The sequence below is a fragment of the Bubalus bubalis genome, chromosome 5, assembly GCF_019923935.1.
Source record: "Bubalus bubalis isolate 160015118507 breed Murrah chromosome 5, NDDB_SH_1, whole genome shotgun sequence".
Lineage (NCBI taxonomy): Eukaryota > Metazoa > Chordata > Mammalia > Artiodactyla > Bovidae > Bubalus > Bubalus bubalis.
The window spans coordinates 110,103,767-110,116,872 of NC_059161.1; the positions used below are offsets into that span (position 1 = coordinate 110,103,767).

Consider the following 13,106-nt stretch of genomic DNA (forward strand, 5'->3'; position numbering starts at 1 on the left):
CTGCTGCTGCTGCTGCTAACTCGCTTCAGACGTGTCCGACTCTGTGCGACCCCATAGACAGCAGCCCACCAGGCTCCTCTGTCCATGGGATTCTCCAGGCAAGAACACTGGAGTGGGCTGCCATTTCCTCCTCCAATGCATGAAAGTGAAAAGTGAAAGTGAAGTCGCTCAGTTGTGTCCGACTCCTAGCTGACCCATGGACTGCAGCCTACCAGGCTCCTCCATCCATGGGATTTTCCAGGCAAGAGTACTGGAGTGGGGTGCCATTGCCATCTCCAGCAGGCTCAAGAGGGAGGGTATATATATATGACTGATTCAAATTATGACTGATTCAAACTATTATAAAGCAGAAACCAATATGATATGGTAAAGCAATTAACCTCCAATTTTAAATAAATTAAAAAAGAAAAGAAATAGTTAATGATTGACAAAAGAAATATGAGAAGAATCACTTAAAGTTACAAAGTTTGTATTCATTTTCTAACATATCCAAGAAACAGAAAATAAGATTAAGCATTGACCTCATCTGTCATGCTCAGAACACAGGGGTACCATGGAACAAATGTTAAGAAAAAGAGCATTCAATTTGATTTGATATTTATTTCACAAGCAAAAATGTATATGTAAAATGAGATTTATTTCTAAAAGCCCCCTTTGCTATTTTCCTTACTGGGCATGTAACTGGATAGGGCTTTCAAACTTCATTTTCAGCTGGAATATACCATTAAAGAATTTCTAAGAATCCAGGTACCTGCTCTAAAAAAATGGAAAGTAAGGATCCCTGTTGCTGGGGGGTGGGGAGAGGGGCGCGGGGAGCGTGGTGGTAATTAAAGACCTCTTTAAAGAGGAAAGAGCTTAAAAAAATACAAAACACCTGGGGGTCAATTTTACCTTGGCAAAATTTACTTCACTATCTCAGTATCTTCTATTAGGTCAATAGAATCTCAGATGCAGTTTGTGGTTTACAAATGTCATAGACAAAAACAAAACAAGAAACTTCCTGGCAGTCAAATGTTTAGGACTCAGTACTTTCACTGCAGGGTGCCAGGGTTCGATCCTTGGTGGGGAAACTGAGATCTCATGAGTTACATGGCACAACCAAAAAATTAAAAAAAAAAAAGAAAAAAACCTTAAAATTCAACTATTTCATTCTATTCCTAATCAGACAAACGTGCACTTATAATCTAAATTAAGCTTAAAAACAAAGACCCCAGTTTCAAATAATCTCCTCTTCCAACATTAGAGATATTTTAACCCAACTTTGAACTATATTAAAAACTCCTGTGTGTGAAACCAATGCTCAATCTTTATTTTCCTCATGACTTCCCTTCTTATGAAAACTTTACTATTTCATACATTATTGCAAACAGGAAAAAAAAAAAAAAAGCTTTTAAAACACTCTGCAAAGTACAAAGGACCCTATAGAATTATTTAAGAAATAACAACCATTAGAAATAGAGGGTAGGAGACAAATATTCTGTAAATAGAATGAAAAGAACCACAGGATAGGCGTCTAACTGAACTAGCAATTCCTCAGCACGGAGCTGCGTGAGCACAGGGGGGTCCCGGTTCCACCCAACCTGTCTGCGCATGCACTGTCAGGACCGTCTTTCGCTCCCCAATCCTCTGGAAGCATCATTCTGATAAGTCTGCAGGGCACTCATTCAATCAAGACCCCTGGCTTAACCAAAGCAATACTTTGCTCCTTTGTCACCACACTGTTTATTATTAAATTGCCCAAGTATTCCTGTAGTACAAATCCCTCTAGATGATTCAGGCACAAAAGATGCTAGTATTTCCCAGTGAATTAGAAAGAACTTTTAAAGCAAATGGGGACTGTTTGTCTAGGAAATGGCAAGTGAATGGATTCTTTCTCCAGAAAACTCACATTTCGACATGAAGGGGGGAAAAAAATCTTAATTGCACAAATGAAAAACTCAGAACTCAGTCTCTCATTCTTGATCGTTGAAGGCCTCAGGAGTTTAGTATGTGGTGTCTGTTAATTTGATTCCATGCCCAGCTGACATCTACAGTCACAACTCATTAAGTATTCAGTATATGTGTACAACACCGAGCTGAGAAAACATGGATCTGATCAAGGGCTGTCTTTGTTCTACAGGGTCAATTGTTTCCCTATCTTTTTCCTAATAATCTGCCTATCTGGAAGAGAAAATCTCCAAATAAGTAAAACCTTGACAATTTTTCTTTAAAACAATTTCTACTGTTACTTTCCTGTGGGTAGGGTACAACCTGGACTTACTAAGCTCATATTTAGAAACTCACTTTGGGAGTTAGCTACAAGACCTTATTAACATCAACAAGATGTATTCAGTCAAATCCCTGAGCTAAAATTTATTTGATGCTGCAAAAAAAAGATTGTCAAATCTCTGCACAAGCTTTATTGTTTACGATTAAAAATCCCACCGCGGCTGCAGTCACAGTGACAAAATTAAAATTATTTTAAGGCCTAACCACGGTGACAACAGCTCTTTTAAAATGCATCCTCGAACACAAAAGGATAACAAATAATGACAATTTCATTGGCTAGCCTAATAGGAGACCACAGTTAACAACCCATCTTAGAATGATTCAAAATTGGCTTTAGTTGCCATGAGGCTAAAAAAAAAAAAAAAAAAAACTTTGGCTCTAAAGTGTATGAAGAAAATTCTATGAAAGGCGTTTATATGGATCTACAGTCAAAACATGAATAACTTAATAACTAGAGCTTGGAATTAGGGATTCAGAGTAGAAGTTTGATCTGTTTTCGTTTTACTCTCAAAAAGGACTTGACCATAGTAAAGGGAGTGTGCCTAATATTCAATGACTAGAAATCAAAAGAACTGATTTAGAGGTCAGGCCCAATTCTAATTAGATTATAATATGACTTGAAAATATGTTCTTCAGGAGGAGCAAAAATGCAGAATTAGGTCTAAAATCTAACCCATCCGTACTATAATCCTTCTTATTGTAAAACAAAATGTGTAATTTCATTTTGGAAGACCATCTAAGACTTAATGGAAGAAACAATAAAATGATCTGGTTTAAAAAAGTGATCAGGAATAGGAGAACCCACATGGTAATTTATGGACACAACACAACGGTAAGACCAGTGTGGTTCTACTTGGGTGTTTTAATAATCTATTAAGAAACATAAATCTATTTTCCCAGGACTCAGCAGTCCCAAGATCTACTGGAACAACTGTTCAGATGCGTGGAAACCAATTTGAAATCCTGGTGCATCAGTTGTCATTAAATCATGGCAATATCTAAAAGCCTAATTAGCCTAATTTCAAGAGTGAACAGGGTGATACAGGCAGGAGGAAACACTAGATTCAAACAACGTCATTTTACTGGTGTTTACTGGAATAAACAGCACTTGTCTGACACAATCCCACTCATAGTCACATTTAGACATTCCCCCTCATATGACCATTTCAACAGCTAATTATCAAACTTTTTCAATATATTGAAAGCTATGTAATATCAATAATGAAGCTTAACTTCACTTCATAGAGGAGGATTCTTCATACCTACTCTCATAACTTCACACTCACCAACCTAGGAGGAAGTTTAAACCACTGAAACAGAGGTGAGTGAAAAACAGCGTATCTGTTCCAGCTGAAGCTATGTTCACTCCTTCTTATTGCCTGTTATTCACTGTGCTATTTTGTTGCACACATGCCCTGAGGCTAAAACCATGAAAATAATCCAAAATAAATGGGCAAGAAAAATCTTATCCCTAACTTATGATGCTATTTCTCTTTTTATTGGAATACAAGAGGCTGCCAAGTTCTGATGCCACTACAGTAATTTCATGGCCTGATAAAAGTAGTATTTTATCCATTAGACATTCGTCCCCTTTGCCAATTTCACCTCCAACCAGGCAGTGTATGCAATTACTCACTGAACAGATTTCAAATGATAGTAAAAGAGAAAATACTAATTACTGTTATTCTGATACCTAAAAAGCCAATAACTGTTAGAAATTTCCCTGGCAAGAGACAGAAGGCAGAATGTACTTTTTAGTGCCAGAAATCCAGGAAAACTCCTCTAATACTACGTATTTAAAAAAAAGACAATATCTGACATCAGCTCTCTGGGCACAAAATAACAGCACAGAACAAAATTAAACATCTTAAATACATAAAATGTTTGACAAGCATTCCAGTGATAATGTGATGATAGAAGTCCTAATATCTTTAACATTTAACTTTTTTTTTTTTTTTAATCCTAAGCTTTCTTTTAATTACACACTTCTGCCCTTAAAAATCCAGTGAGATTAGTGACTCTGCATGTCCCTGGGATTTCCCAGACAAGAATACTGGAGTGTGTTGACATTTCCTTCTCCAGGGTATCTTCCTGACACAGGTATCGAATCCTCTTGTGTCTCCTGCATTGGCAGGCAGGTTCTTTACCACTGAACCATCTGGGAAGCCTCGTAATTCTCTGTAGGAGTGAGTCAGTTACTTGGCCAGTGGTGAAGCTGCAAGTAAACTCAGGTGTGTACCTACCTAAAAAGGTAGCAGATATTTGTAAAGTGTTCGCATTTCTGCTAATGATATGCTTAGAATACTGGAAAGGGCCCCGTTTTCTCTTTAAATAAAAAAGAATATTTGACATTTACTTGTTATTGATAAACTAAATTACCTTTAAAGTGAAAGGGTCAACAAGAAGAGGCAGTCCTCAACTTTAAACTAGGGCTGGTTTGAGAAATTTTATTTATCCAATGGTTGTTTGGAACTCTACACATTTTTTCCCTCCAAAATCATGTACAGTTGCCCCCCGCTCTTATCCACAGGGGATACATTCCAAGGCCCCTAGTGAATGTCTGAAGCTGTGGATAGTACTAAACCCTATTTACACTGTGTTTTTTCCTATACATACATATCTATGATAAAGCTGAATGTATAAATTAGGCACAGTAAGAGATTAGCAATAAAATAGAGCAATTTTAACAATATGGTATAATAAAAGTTATATGAATGTGGTCTCTCTCTCTCTCAAAATATTGCACTATTGTGAATATTGCTCTTATGATGATGATGGTAGGAGGTGACCAAGTGCCCAACTGGATGTGATGAAGTGAGGTGAGTAACAGGCATTGTGATGTAGAATTAGGCTAGTACATATCATCAGAAGGACGATCACCAGCTCCTGATAAGCCTGGTCACCCAGGCGTGACGAAGTGAATGGCTGGATGTCAGCGGCAGGACAATACTGAAGGTCTGGGGATCTATGGTGGCAGCGGTGGGGGGAAAGTATTTCATTACACTATTGAGAACAGCATACAACTTGCAACTTATGAATCATTTATTTCTGGAACTTTCCATGTAATATTTTTGGACTGTGATTGATCCCAGGGAAATGAAACTGCGGCAAGTGATCCCTGGGGTAAGGGGGAACTATTGAATGTGATGGTTAAGTAGCACAGCCCCCTCAGGAGAGCCTGTCTCATGGGTTCATACCGAAAAGGCCTTTGGGGGTCATAAGGTCCCAACTCTCACCCAAGGGAAAGATTTCTTCCGCAGCATCTTTTGCAAACACCACTATAACACGTCCAGCAACAAGGAGCTCACGCCCTTTAAAAGAGCATTTTCTATCCTGAGGCAGCTTTAGTTGTCAACAGTTCTTCTTTTGAAAAAAATCTGCATCTTTTGAGTGCCCCCTCTGGGACGAAAGATGAATCATATATCACTATTTCAACTCTCCCCACCCCCAGTGAAATCTTGGCTGCTGGGGTTCTGATTTAAGAGAAAAGGGGACCACTTGCCCCCTGTAGTCCAAAGGAACCCATCCTGTACATGGCTGTATGTGAAGATGGACCTGGTGTCAAGGAGCTATGAAAAAGAAGATTTAATAAAATTACAAACGTTGAAAAAGACAATGTCTCCAGAGAGAGAGAAGTGGCTTGTATCCCAGCAGAACACCCAGAAAATGCTTCATCAACATTTCCAAGAGCAGAAACACACACTATTAACCTCAGCTGCAGCCCCTTCCAAAATTTAAAAACAAAAAACACACTTCTGATTCATCCATATCATGTGGTATTCTTATTTCACTGTTTGGTGAAATCAATTTTACTTATTTTGTAATAGGGAATTCCAACAATACCAATAGAAATTCCAAATATATAGGCAGAGACTGACAGCAACTGTTCAGAACGTTAGTGACTAAAATTCTTCTTCCTGATTCAACTGTGGGGTCCCATTCTTCAAAATTTTCCTGCAGTATAACAATATCCTTGCTCCATTTTCTTCCATTATGGGTGGATTCCCCCCCCCTCCCCTCGCAAGAATCCACTGTGTTGCTTCGCTTTCTCCTAAGAGAATATGACGCTAATGCTGAGCTAGTTATTGCTTTCCTTGAATGCACCATGCTAAGTATTGACTTTGACATTAAATCCTAAGCATGAACATTATCAGCTACCTTAGATGGTCCTTATTTTGAGGCTCCGTCTCTCCCTTTCTAAACACACAAACAAATGAAGGCAGTTATCAAAGGATTTGGTTCATGGAACTGTCACTGAAGGTGACGGAACCTTCAACCCAACTTCATGTACAAACGTAAGTTCTTTCTAAGATAGTGACTAGGATCTCATTTTCTAATGACTGAGGAAGAGATGTTGTTATTTTCTTGTTTTCCCAATAACCACATACCTAATGTGCCAATAAAATGAACTACTATGAATTTCAAAATAGGCAAAAGATGCTAAAACAATTTGAAAAGCATGAATTCCTACCATACACAGTAACAGAGATGGCTCTCAGACATAAGGAACAGTGCAAGAAACCAGATATAAAGAATATTTATCATGTGAGTCTATTTTTACAAAGTTCAGGAACAGGCAAAACTCACGTATGGTTGAGACTAGTCAAAATAGCTGTCCTCGGCTGGGGGCGGCAGACAAGTCCGTGAAGGGGCACCAGGGTGCCTTCCAAGATGAAGAAGTGTTCTACATCTTGATCTGGGTAACGGTTACCACACATGTGCATATATAAAACTTCATCTGGCTGTTCGCTCAGTATACATTAACTGTACACTTGTGTACATTTTTCTATTATACCTCAAAGGGTGGGGGGGGTGGTATGCAACATTGTTTCCAAGTGCCTTTTAAGTCTCAATTGCAAAATGAAGAGAACTGTAGCATACTAAAACTAGAGCAGTTCCATGTGCCCCCACTATTACTAACGTCAGAGAATTCCTCATTGTTTAATCTTCAAAAGAAATCACTTCTGGATCAAAGTAACAGACTAATGTGTACAGGAGGAGTTACCTAAAATAGCAGCTAACATTCATAGAGGTCTTACTATATGCCAAGTGCTTTACTTTCAGAATCTCATGTAATCCACAAAACAATGCAAACAGTTACTACCGTTATTAGCCCCATTTTAGGGATGAGGAAGTCAAGGCTTAGATCAAAATCACTTTCCCAACTCACACAAATAAAAAGAGATGAGCTAATCTATGACAAGAATGGCTGAAAAGCAAGCTGTATGTCAGTTTCTTAATTCTGTTTACACAAGAGCAATATAAAAATATTGTAACCAAATGTAAGCAGAATATGTCTCAGTTCAGTAACATAACCTGTGTGTTTTCCCCCTCTCAAGTAGTAAGGAACTGGACAGTTTCCTAAGTCTATGGTTAAAAGCACAACACTGGTTCTCAAGAACTGAAGTCCTGACTCACATTCCAACTGACAGGTAGCAAAACAAAATCTGCTTTGCGATAGTTATTATCTCTGGCCATCAAAATACACCACACAGCAAAGTTCCTGAACAACTGTGAACAGAGAGGGGCCCAATGCTAACTTTAGTATTTACTCCCATTCATCCCAGAGTCTTTTCAATCTGGCCGTACTAGTAGACGGAGAAGGCAATGGCACCCCACTCCAGTACTCTTGCCTGGAAAATCCCATGGACAGTGGAGCCTGGTAGGCTGCAGTCCATGGGGTCGCTAAGAGTCGGACACGACTGAGCGACTTCACTTTCTCTTTTCACTTTCATGTACTGGAGAAGGAAATGGCAACCCACTCCAGTGTTCTTGTCTGGAGAATCCCAGGGACAGGGAAGCCTGGTGGGCTGCCGTCTATGGGGTCACACAGAGTCCGACACGACTGAAGTGACTTAGCATAGCATACTAGTAGAATGCAAGCCCAGGAAGAAGGTAGAAAAAAAAGTTAAACATATTCTCTAAAAGACTTCTTTATTTTTTAACACTTAGTGTTATACATTTAGGACGCTCTAGTAGAGGACTACACAGGAATCGGATGGAGAGATCTGTGACACACAAGATTTTAATCAGAAACAAAATCTATCAAATAGGCTACTGCTCTCTGCTCTAGTTGAAAGCTACAAACACTGGAATTCACACTCATTTTTAACTATTCTTGGAAGATGAAAATCAATTAAGTAGAACGTCCAAGATTCAGAACTGCTCTTCCTTGAAAAACACACAAGAAACAAACCAGGCTCATAGTCTGTATTCAAAAATCATTCATGGGCAGGGGAAGAAGGGTGGGGTGAGGGCTGGGGTAGGGGTGGAGTGGAGAGACATGCTGATGTTTCTCAAAAATTTTTCTCCAAAGATTTTACAGAATATTTGATAGATATATATTTCATTTATTTGTGGGCTGCTGGCAAGTGTGCAAAGCGATGTCTTAAAAAATCCTAGCAGAGAGAAATTTTTCAAAAGACAACAGAAGAGACAGACATACCCTGCACAAAGGTAAATTCTGCGATAATGTTACAAAAACACAATAAAAGTCATATAAAAACAACACAGCAAACTTAAATATGCCTATTCAAACAAGCATTTCATCTCTGCAAAACACTCTGCTTCACAGAAAAGTCTGATTCTGCTCTTGGCTGAAAAAGTTATTAAAACAATAAAGCGGCCCTTACAGGCGAGATCGAACTGTACCATGATTTTACATAGTTATCAAAAGATCATTCAGAGAAAACTTACCAGGTCTGCAACGTGTATATGCTTGTGCTTCAGAGGGAAAGCAGAAAAGTGACTTTCTGTACTTACAGTGGCGTGCACTTCAGGATAAAGACGCATCACCACAGTCGTGCTGGTAAGAAAGTCCTGGCCAGCAATCTGCCTATGGGTTGGGCTCTTCTCGTACAAGATAAGCTGTTAAGTCCTGCCTTGATTTTAGATCCGCTAACATATGGAGTCTTCTAATGTAGCCTCTCTCCATCCCCACGCCCACCACCACCCGCCTCCCCCATCACCACTCGCCTCCCCCATCACCACTCGGCTCCCCTCCCTCTCCACACACACACATACACACATACAAAAAAGGCACTGCAGGGCAGAAATTCCTCAGGTGCTCGCTAATGGAATTCCCAGGGTCTTGGAGCCGCTTCGGGGATCAAGAGATCTCATCGCCCCTGCTGGGGTAAGGAGCAGCAAGTCTGTTCCATTTAATCAAATACAGAATGAATTTTCAGCTCTATTCACTAGCTTGTCTCCAGGGCTCTCAAAAGGCACCAGGCAGCTAGAATCACACACATGTGGCTCTTTTAGGCAAGTATAATTAGTTTGATTTTAAAAAGCCACATTAATAATATCACCTCAGGACCATTATTCAGGGGACAGATGACAATGATACTGTATGTTTTAAGCCTGACAATGGGGGGAAAGAGCACAGACAATGAGGGAGAACTTGAAGGATTAAAAAAACCCAACAAACCAGTTTTTCATTTAATTGTAATCCAATATATTTAAAGTGAAATTAAATATATCCCATATACTATCTCTTCATTGTAATTGAAGAGAGTCAAGCTCTCCTTTCTGTTCTCCTGAAAAATGAGTCAGTACCATATATACAACATTTATAAATGGAGTGCTTATAAATCAATGAAATGTTTATGTATAATGTAAAATTTAAAATACAAACAATAAAGCATTCTCTAATTCAAGTTAATAAAATTTCTTGAAAAAAAGCACCCATCAAAACCCACATTAAATCAAGTCCTTCAGAGCAATCTGTTTACCAACCAGACTCCAAATTTCCTTTCTAATCTAATTAGTTTCTATTAAGTAGTAAGATCATATGTCTATAGAAAGACTATCCCTAGACGTCAAGGCTTCTCTTCTGATGTGTTGCCTTAGCTCCACTCTTACACAGTAGAAATGCTAACGACAAGGCAATAGCTAATGTAACAATGTGTTAAAAAATAAAAAATTTTTCACTTAATCGTTTTAAATTTCTGATCTCCAGCCTGATTTTGCTACAATAAGGCTTAATTCTTGAGATCATTTTTCCAGTATTTTACTTAAAAACAGTACCGATTCACTTACAAACAGTACCTAAAAATCTTAAAGATTTTTAGTCCAAACGTCTGCATAAGAAACATTTCTAAAGAAGCAACATTATACTTCAACTTCCATTTTGACAAAACCATTAATGAAATCATCTAGAAAGTCGCGAAAGCATAAGGGCAAAAGTGGGAACAGAAAAAGAAAGCATGAGAACTAGTCAACAAGTTTTACCTGAAATTCTTGGAGCCCAGCCCTATGGCAGAAGTTCTTACTCCAACATAAAGATTCCTCTTACAGATGGGACGGTGGGGAGTGTCCTATCTTAAAATGAACTTAATTCCTTCCATGCACAGGCAAGCCACCTGCAAAGAAGACAAGTAACACTGATTTAGAAGCCAACCTACACAAGGTAGATCTGTATGCTCCAAGTCCTAAGGGTTCTCTGTGCTTCCTGGCTGGAGGGTCAGAGCTGTTTAAGTACTTTCCACAGAAGAGGAGGCTGATGAGAACCATGGCAATCAATCAAGGCGTCCCAAGTGAGTTACTATACAAACAATAGCACAGTACCTCTAGTAACTGATTTTCCTGGTTGACTAAACTATTCAAACAAAGACAGATTTCCCAAATACTATATCCGAGTTTTTGCATGAAAGTTAAACAATATACACATGTGTGTGTCTGTGCGCGCGTGTGCGTGCATGCGCGTTTTACAGAAATATAAATGTTTCTGCTCCACACGCTGCCAAACACACACCCAGGGCACGTCTTTACAAAATGAAACAGGTTTTCTCCATCCTTCTCATATAACTTAGAGTATGAGGCAGTTTATTTCCACATGTGCAAAACAGAAACTACAGTATTTGGTGCCTCTCTGGGTTCCTAAGAATGCTTTCTAGTTAAGCACTCATTTAAATTTTCCAGAAATTTTCTAGAGGTCGCTTTCATCTTGTCCTAAAAGTTGAACTACTCCCACATTCTCAGCTAAAATAGACTACTCCCCCAAAAATGAGCTATAAAATGTAATAGACTGTTTAGAATTATACTGAGAATAAACCCATTTCATGCTCCAGCCCCCTCCCACCCTCTCCTACCAGACACTGTCCACTAGGTATGCCAAGAGTCAGCTGGAAAGTCTGCGGCTTGTGGCATCAGTGAGGCAAGGAAGGAGAATTGGCCTTGTTCACCTTTACTGGCCACTGGCCTCAGACTGTATCTCATGTTTCCTTTTAGTCCAGTCTTCTGTTTCTCAAGGTGTCTGATTTAAGGACACAGAGGTTAATGAGGTTCCCTCAATTCTAGATGCCAACTTGGAAGGCAGCCTGCCCTTCAGGCACCTGCCACCCTCTGGAGTCTGAACTGGGAAAAACAGGCATTCTGGAGAAATCTCTTTTTGAAGAGCCTTCCACCTGATTTGGTGGGCTGGGGAGAACAATGAAGAGAAGGGCGAGAGAGGCTCTCTAGCCCCTCGGTGATTTATTACTGAAATTCCTAGATGTGGAGAGAATGCAACAAAGGTCTGGAAGCTGCAGAGTGAAATAAATAGCGGGCTGTAATGTATTTAGCAAATGATAATGCAATCCACAGAATGCTTTACAGAGGAGAAGGAAAAAATACGCTCCCTGGGGCTGGGAAGTCACTGAGTCTGTGAAGGCAGAGAAAGATACATTGTGCAGGAAATTTCTCTTGATTCTCCCTACACATAAATCACTGTCTCTCTCGGGCGCTCCGCGGGGATGGAGGTTGAGAGAGGCGAGAGATCCGGCTCCCTTGGGAAAACGTGCCCGGCGCCCCTTGCACCCCGCTATGCTTCATCTCACCTGCCTCAGCGGATCATTGTCAAAGAGATTGTATCGTGTCACTGACACCTCACCCCGCCTCCTCCACGAGGTGGCTCAGAGTCCCCAGGACCGGGAACCTAGGAGCTCCCCGCTGCGCATCCTTCAGTTACCCTTTCCAGACCCCGCACGCAGCCTGGACCCCCAGCCCTCCCAGGCAGCCCGCTCCCCCGGACCTCCAGCTCCCAAGCCTCGTGGCGCCCAAGCCCGGTGTCCCCAGGCCACCCCTCCCGCCCACCCTTAGGTGCGACCCCACCCCCGCACCTCTCAGCGGGGCTGGCTAAGCCCCCAGACCTCCTGCGCGGCAGCCGGCTCCGAAAGCCACCCCCAGGTCATCCCCCGCGTGCTGGCGGCGGCTACGGCGGCGGCGGCGGCGGCTGCGATCCGAACGGGCCCCTCCATGCACCGGGCAGGGCAGCGGGAGGGCGTGGCACCTCTCACGCCGGGGCGGGGGGCGCGGGGGCGGGCGGCGCGGGGTCCCGATCTCCTCGCACCAAGCCGCGCGAGCCGGGCACCCGGGACTCAGGGGAGGGGAGGCGGGGGTGGGTGGGCGGAGTCACCGGGGCGCGCCCCCGAGGCCGCGCTCCTCCCCGCCAAGGCGCGCGGGCGCGTCACCCGGCGGGCGCCGCGCCAGCGAACAGCACGCGAGGAGCGGGAGGAGGGAACCGGGCCGCGGAGGCCGCAGCTCCCCGCCGGCCCGCGCCCCGCCAGAGGGTGCGCGCGCAGCCTGCCAGATCAGCGGCGGGGGGACGGGCCATACCAACGAGCTGGGGGGAGGGGGTGCGCTCCGGGCAGGCCCTTCTCCCTGTCCCCCTCTTGCTTGCGCTACAAGGTAGCCCCCCCAGGAAAGGAGAGGACAGTCTCTGCTTTGGTTTAGGATCGGGAAGGATGAGTTGCCTTAGCAATTCTCGGAGTTTCCCATAATGCCTGCACTCCCTTTCCCCTCACCTTTACTTCCCCGGGAGAGGCGGCCTTTGGGGCGGTCCACTACTGGGCTCGAGC

The 13,106-nt window shown here is 42.1% G+C and overlaps 1 protein-coding gene across 8 annotated transcripts in view; it reads right to left on the reverse strand.

Annotated features, from left to right (window-relative positions):
- Positions 1-12,632, reverse strand: part of CDON (cell adhesion associated, oncogene regulated) — a 100,842-nt gene extending 88,210 nt beyond the window's left edge. For 3 of the 8 annotated variants that reach the window (XM_025286383.3, XR_006551358.2, XR_006551357.2), the window contains exons 1-2: positions 12,369-12,631; positions 10,501-10,631 (exon numbers count right to left, since the gene is read on the reverse strand). The gene's annotated coding sequence lies outside the window, so the exon portion shown is untranslated. Of the gene's footprint in view, positions 1-8,964; positions 9,181-10,500; positions 10,728-11,360; positions 11,380-12,368 lie in introns of those variants that run through there. The other 5 variants (XM_044943550.2, XR_006551356.2, XM_044943548.2 and 2 more) reach the window with 4 other exon arrangements.
- Between the last annotated feature and the right edge of the window lie 474 nt (positions 12,633-13,106).